This window comes from Panthera uncia, chromosome X (genome assembly GCF_023721935.1).
Source record: "Panthera uncia isolate 11264 chromosome X, Puncia_PCG_1.0, whole genome shotgun sequence".
NCBI lineage: Eukaryota > Metazoa > Chordata > Mammalia > Carnivora > Felidae > Panthera > Panthera uncia.
In genome coordinates, this window is record NC_064817.1 from 36,025,022 (window position 1) to 36,033,164 (window position 8,143).

The 8,143-nt window shown below is 40.9% G+C and overlaps 1 pseudogene; it reads right to left on the minus strand.

The window, feature by feature from the left end:
• Positions 1–827: 827 nt before the first annotated feature.
• Positions 828–2,274, minus strand: LOC125931268 (cystatin-C-like; annotated as a pseudogene).
• Positions 2,275–8,143: the final 5,869 nt, after the last annotated feature.

Consider the following 8,143-nt stretch of genomic DNA (forward strand, 5'->3'; position numbering starts at 1 on the left):
AGGGATAAGAGGAGAGAGACAGCGAGAGAAAAAGGAAAAAAAAAAAAAAAACAAAAAAAACCCCGAAACAAACAAATGAAAAAACACAGCTTAAATAGGCCCATCGTGCTTGGGTGAGCCATGGCCATCATTGCCATTGCTGCCAATGAGCCAAATTACGTGGCTGCTTTCCCGAACATCAGTCCTGGCCAACAGAGGATAGCCTAATGTTGGTATTCTTCCTAACAGAGCATACCTGATGGCTTTGGTGAAATACTGCATTCTCTGTAGTCCTTCCCATGGAAGGAGTGATTTCACTTTTTTTTTTTTTAATATTTATTTAGTTTTGGTGCAAGCAGAGGAGGCGCAGAGAGAGGGGGGACAGAGGATCCGAAGTGGGGTCTGCGCTGACAGGCTGTCAACAGCAAGCCTGATGCGGGGCTCGAACTCACCAACCGCGAGATCATGACCTGAGCCGAAGTCGGATGCTCGACCGACTGGGCCACCCAGGTGCCCCAGGAGTGATTTCACTTTCAATCTTTCTGTAGGAAGCACTAGCGTCAAAAAGTGAGTGTTTTCCTATTTCTTGCATTGCTTGACTTCCTGAGCAAAGAAAATGGCCACGCTAGAGAATGTCTCCTTTACCCCAGACCCGCTGGCTCCTCACATTCCCAGGGTATTAAACTAGGAGCTCCCATTCAGAGTGTAATAAAATTTCTCTTCCTTAGAGTCCTGGAAACATCCCATGCTGAGAGTGAAAAGCCCCCGTGGAAGCTTCCGGATTCTCTTTCATGGACAGGAAGTATGGAGGGCATATGTTGATAGGACACAATCCCAAGTCAAAGCAGGCTGAAATGCTGAGGTAGTGTTGGGGGGCAAAATTTGCCTTGGACGGTCTTCTAACCTACAGTGGACTTTGTGTGAATGAGAGATAAAATTTATGTGCTAAGCCCCTGGGACTTAGGGGTTGTTTATAACCAAAGTCTAAGCCTAATACAACAATGTTATCCACTTTATTGACTTTTTCAAAGAATAAGCTGTTTGATTTATTTGTTAAATACAGAGGTTTTCTAGATCAACAATTTCTGCTTTTGCCTCATTTCCTTGCTGCTTCCCCTAGGTTTAATTTTGTGTTCGTTTCTAACCTACTGAGTTTGAGTAATTTATTTTTATTTCTTCTTGGTTATTCATGTAAGCATTTAGGGCTAAATTTTTTTTTCTCTGCCTAATGCTTTAATTTTTATCTGATATACAGCATTTATGTAAGCGTACTTATTTGTTTATTTATTTATTTTTTATGATTTTTTTCCCCTCCTAGCTCAGTTGTTCAGGAAAGAAGTTGCTTTTACTTTAGAGGTGGTAATTTTTTCTTTCTCCTTTTAGTTTATTTTATTTATTTATTTATTTTTTTTAGCGGATGTGACTTTTTATCGATGAAGATACAGCAGAACGAGTGCATTACATTTTGCTTTCCAAAAAATGCCCCAGAATCCTTTTCTATTTGTCTCCTGGGACCAGCACACTGAGGGGACATCACCTGGACAGGGCCACCCTTCCAAGGATTAGGAGTTCTACAAGGAGGAGCGGGGTGGCAGAAGGGGGCCCGAGCAACCCAGCCTGTCACAGGGTCCTCTACGCATCCTGGCAGCCGGACTTCACCAGGGATGTCTTGCCCATCCAGGGTACAGTGTATATCTGGGAAGAGCAGAGTGTTTTTCTCATCAGGTGTGGCTGGTCATGAAAGGGACAGGTGTCCAAGTTGGGCTGGGCCTTGTACATCTGGTTCGTCCAATCTCCATGTCCAGGAAGTAGTTCAACCCAGCCACGGCCTGCTTTCGGGCACCCACCACCCGCCTCGCGCGGCTGGGGTACGCGTCGTTGCTCCCCTTGCTGTACCCGCTGAGTTCAGCGCCTGCCCTCCTGGTTGACGTCGGCGTCCAACGGGGCGCCCACCAGTGCAGACTTGTTTCTCCTGCCAGTCCCGGGACTCACGGCCAGGGCCAGAGTCAGGGCCACAGCGGCTAGCAGGCGCAGCGGGGTGCGCAGGGGCCTGGCCACGGTGTGCTCGTGATAGACAGTGCACAGGCTACGGAAGGGAGTGATCCAGCGGAGATGAGCCTCTACTTTTATTGTTAATTTCAACTTTTGTGTTATTGTGATCAGGAATATTTTCTGTTTCTTCTGTACATGCCAAATTAGGTCAACTTCATGTGTCCTGTTATACAAATCTCCTAGAGCTTTATGGTGTTTTTTTTTTTCATTCCTGCTTCTTCTAATTTGACACTTGTAGAATATTGACCCCAACAATTATAGACTGCATTCTTCACAAGGGGTCAGAAAACATTTACCAAAATTTAGCGTATGGTGAGCCATAGAACAAATTTCAAAGGAATGAAATCATTCAGAGTATGTGGAAGTAAGAAAAACATCATTAACAAAGAGATAACCAGAAAATCCCCTTTTGTTTGGAAATTTAACAATGTAAATTTCAGTAGACAATGAGTCAAAGAAGCAATTACAATAGAAATTAGACAACATCCCAAACTACATAATAATTAAAATACAAGCTAACTTTTGAAATGCATCTAAAGCTATGCATCTAAGGGAATTTATAATCTTAAATGCATATATTTCCTTTATTCCTAAGGATATGTGGGAAGGGGCTCAACCTTATTACTTTTCGAAAAGTGCAAATTAAAACCACAATTAGATACCACAATATACCTACTGAATGGCTGAAATGAAGAATAAAAAATAGCAAGTATTGTAAGGATATAGAGCAACTAGAATCCTTATGTATTGCTGGGACTACAATCAGTATAAACTGATATCACCATTGTCGAAAACTGGAAGTTTTCACTATGTACCACATATCCTATAATCCAGTAAGTCAATTCCTAGATATATACCCAAAGAAATATATGTATCTGTGCATCAAAATTCATGTACAAGGATGTTCATTGCAGTATTATGGGAACAGCCAAATCCAGGAAACTGCTCAGCCATCAGGAGAGTGGATAAATGAACTGAGCATATTTATACAAACCATAGCAATAAAAATTAATGAACTACTGCTACGTGCAATGATACCGATGAATCACTCACATAAATACAATGTTGGGCAAAAAAAATCCAGACATAAAAGAGTACATAATGCCTCGTTCAATTTATATAAAATTCAAACACAGGCAAAAGTAATCTTTGGGGCTGGATATTCAAACAGAGGTTACCTTTAGGGAGGAGAGTGGGGTTCACATCTGAGAGGGGATACAAAGATCACTTGGGGAGTCCTGAGAACGTTCTAGTTCTTGATCTGGATTGGTAGATATTATTGTGATTATTTCTTGAGCTAAAACCTGTGATTTGGGTTCTTTATTTTATGTATTTCTTATGTATTGTATTTCTTCGAAAGGTTAAACAGCGGAATTGGAAGTTACTGTTTTGTCGTTCACGTAACACAGGAACCGATAAGTACCGATCTGAACCAAATTTGAGCTGCCCAGATAGACACAAGAGGACCATTCGGTGGAAAAACAGGAGTGGGTCACGTTTGCAAGCTCCTATTGCCTGTTGGAAACCTGAACCTACGCTCTGAACAAGGAATGACCAATTCCACTTTTCCTCCAGACACCAAATATTACGATGCCTCTTCCAACACCCCTTCTAGAACTCTCTAACACCAACTAGGTGTCCAACAATGGAATTCAGTTCTGACACTAACCATAGTTAGGGCAGACCCCCTGCCTTGAGGGCTCAGTCCTGTAAGACTGCCCCCACTTCAGAAACCAGTTGCAAATATTGAAACGCCCAGTTACCCACACTTCTTCTCACTTGGCTACAAAGTGGGAGTTCCCGGGATCCCCCACCTCTGGTTCAGTAATTTGCCAGAACAACTCACAGAACTCAGGAAAGTGCTTTCTATACTATTCCCAGTTTATTACAAAGGCTACAACTGGGGAACAGCCAGACAGAAGAGACACATAGAGCAAGGGGTGGCGGAAGGGGTGCGGAAGGATGAGGAGCCAGTCATCTCATTAACATACAAAAGACACTTAACGCTCAGGAAATTCCAAGGGTTTTTAGGGAATCCTGTGCCAGGAAACAAGGACGAAAACCAAATAATATATTTTATTGTATTGCAGGCCTGTAAATAATAAGTGCCACCTGATTCTTCCCTGAAATAACTCAATGTTATTCACATTAAACATTTACTTTTTTTTTTTATTTAACGCCCTTCTGTAGTTTTACTTTTCATGATCCTGCTGATTTTTAGAAATGTCTAACTTCCTTAGCTTCTTTGCTTTCTTCTGCATCCCATAACTTGTTTGCTTTAGCCTCAAAGTGTATTTAGGATCAATCAACCATTTCTCATGCTTTGGTCAGTCTGCCTGGTCAAAGTCACCTCATCGTTCCCATGAAGAATTAAAATATATTCCTAACTGGTCTCTCTGCTTCTAACCCCTCTCCAGTGTCCACAAAGAAACGAGAAGGATCCCATTAAAGGTAAGTTAGATAAAATGACTCCCTTATTCAAAATATTCAATGGCTTCCCATTCACTGAAAGTCAAATTTGAAACCTTTACCCTAACTTACAAGACCCACCCTACAAGATCTGACCCCTCTCTTACCCCTCTCCCCTACTAACTATTCCAGTCACACTGCTCTCCTATGTACTTCTGTCACATGATTAGCACTGTTCTACCTCAGGACCTTTGCACTTGATGTTACTTCAATCTGGAATTCTCTTTCCACAGATCTGAGACAGGAAAGTGCAAAGTGAGCATAAGAACATCTCACGGTACTAGAAAACTAGAAGATGCTCAAAGACTACTTGGCATCATGTCAAAAAGATGCAAGAGCTGGCTTTTGAAAGGGCTCCTGCTAGCCCATGGTGGGGCAATTTTAACATCAAAAAAAATTTAAATAACAATGATTTATTTTAGCAAAATGAGTAACTAAAAATACAAGAGTGCATAATAATATGAAGAAAGAGAAAGGAAGGTGCTTCTTTGAAAAGTATGCCGGCTAGTAAATGGAAAAGGAATGAAAAAATTATAAGACCACCATTTTGCAATCTCCGATGTAATATATAATTCAGGAAGGATCATCAGTGGATATGAAGGCTATTAGATGAAAGTTATTAAGGAACAGAATATTTGCATGGTGCTAATCAATGTGTTAGCCCACAGATTACTTACACATTGCAAAGGGGAAAAATGTACTTTCACGATGGAGAAACTGATAATCCCCTACCATAACCAAGGGATCAAACCTGGCATCCACTAATAGTGGGACAACCCAGAATTAAGAGCTTCTCAATAGCACAAAATATGAAGTACACAGCATCATTAGCCAAGTCTCTAAGGGCACCTGGGTGGCTCGGTCGGTTGAGCAGCTGACTCTTAATTTCGGCTCAGGTCATGATCTCAGGGTCCTGAGATCAAGTCCCATGACAGATTCTCTCTCTCTCTCCCTTTCTAACCCTTTCCCTGTTTGAGTGCTATCTCTCTCTAAAAAAATGTTTAAGCAAGCCTCTAGATCAAATGTCTTATCTATATCACAGACTAGGAGAGGACGAGTTAAATTACACCATGGAAGAAACAATCAGACAAGTGAAGCATGTGGGACATTCTGTAGGACAGCTGGCCTAGAATCTTTGTTAGAGGAGGTCATCAAGGGGACGTGACTGCAGGTTGACTTGTGAGCTAGACCTGCACAATCAGGGGCTCTCACTCCCTCCCATGTCCTTGGAATATACATTCTACCCACCATCCCCACACAAAGAGTTACTTCAAGAACAAAGCCTTGAGAGAGTAAGGTGTTACTGAGACCATCTGGAATGTATTTCCGACTAAACCCTGGTAAGGCTTCTATATAAAATTTTAAGATTCCGGCAGGCAGGTGCGGGGACCCACTCTTCTTGTAGCTGCCCTGGTAAGTCTCATATGTAAGTTCCCCTGCTTATTAAATTTGCCACCTACCAATCTGGAGTGGGTCGCCTCTTTCTTTAGTCTCTCCCTGCCCTTTTGGTTTGGGGGCCAGTTTGCAAACCAATAATCTTCAATAACCAATGTCATAAAAACAAATGTGAGAAGAGGCATAACAGTGAAATGCAATGCATGAATTGTGCTGGGACCCTGGTTTGAAAACAAACAAACAAAAAAAAACAATGACCATAGAAGACATTATTGGGATAGTCGGAACAATCTTTTTTAAGTTTATTTACTTATTTTGAGAGAGACAGAGACAGCACGAGTGGGAAAGGGGCAGAGAGAGAAAGAGAGTGAGAATCCCAAGCAGGTTCTGTGCAGGAGCTCTGATGTGGGGCTTGAACTCATGAAACCGTGAGATCATGACCTGAGTCGAAACCAACAGTCAGACGCTTAACCGACTGAGACACCCAGGTGTCCCGGGATATTTGGAACTATCTTAATAGGACCTGGGTATCAGATGAGATTATGAAATTATTGTTACTATCTGTGGGAAATTATTTAACCAACACTAATAATCAAAACTCCAAATTTTAAAACTTAGACACAACGTATTCCCTATTTAGTTGGCAGTGATTCAAAAGAATTCTATAAATTCTAAATTCTAAAAAGAAATTTTAATTCTAAATTAAAAAGAATTTTGGTGGTTGGGCAAAATGGAGAGTGCGATGCAATGCACCAGAGTGCGTGTGACTGATATCTCTCCTCTTACACCATTTCCAAGAAATTTATCTTTGAAAGATAGTCATGGACATAAATATGGAAATAATGTTATGATAACCATTCCGTATTTACAGAATCACACTTAATGTCCACCAACAGGGTACTGGCTAAATAAGGGACTGTTGTGTCGCCACTAAAAATGATTAATAAAGGCATGTATTTATTGACAAGGATAAAATTTCATGATCTATCAATGAGGTACAGCAATGAGTTACAAAATAGTGCATAGAGTTTGAGCCCATTTATAAGTCTATACTCAAGAATGGAGTAATATACAGAGAGTATATATCTGTCCTTAGCAGAACTGCATTTGGCTTATTTTTGCTTACCTGTATCTTTGAAATTTTCTTTTTTTGTTAATTAATTAATTTTGAGAGAGAGAGAGAGAGAGCACATGCAGGAGGGGGAGGGGCAGAGAGAGCGAGTGAGAGACAGAGAGAGAGAGAATCCCAAGCAGACTCTGCACTGTCAGTATGGAGCCCAAGGAGGGGCTCAAACTCACAAACTGTGAGATCATGACCTGAGCAGAAAGCAAGAGTCAGACGCTCACCAAACGGAGCCACCCAGGCGCCCCTTGAAATTTTCAATGTAGCGAATGTTTTCACACAATGAAATTACTGAAGGCAATTTCTTTTTAAAAGCCATTATTTCGGTTTTTAAGCACATTACAATATTAATTACACTCGACTTCTTGTTCTCTACTAGACACCCATTTAGGTCATTTTCAGAACTTTCTCCTCCAATATTAAGAATTCTACTGGATTATAAAGACAATGTAGCACTCAGGATATGCGGCAACAACTTTGAATCCTAGATTCCTCAGAATAAGTTGATATTTGAGATTCCGGTTGCATACGGTGTTTGCCAGTTTTACCTGCTTTCACACTTACAGGCAGGGGCTCAGAACAAGAGATGGGGGGCTAGACTCCCAGAGAGCAGCTTGGTCAGGGACGTGATTTGAGTTAAAAACATAGATGAGAATCAGATTCTGGACTCAGACATACTTAAACTGATGTTCTCTCAGGATTTAACATTTGTTTATTAGACGTGAGGGAGAAGTTGCTTTTCTATAGTCGAAATTGTATCCCTTTTTATACTAAAAATAAGGGATTTATTCAAGTTTACCTTATCTTCAACTGTGTTATTCTATACTGTTCTCACCATAAATGAGTATCATAAGCCAATCTCACGAAGGATGTAACAGGTGCACTCAATAATTGGGGCCTTTGTACTAGTTAACCCTCCATCTGGTACCCTCTTCTCCCAGATACCTGCATCTAAACTTTCCCACTGCCTTCAAGTCTATGCACAAGTGTCACCTCCTCGTGATTTATTTTAAAATGTCTTGTTCGATAGTTAAATGGTCTATTTGTCTGACTTCCGTGTTGAAAAAAAATCCCTCCATTTTTCTTTTAGGTCGTCCTCTCTGTTAGTTTTTCTTTTGTGATTTT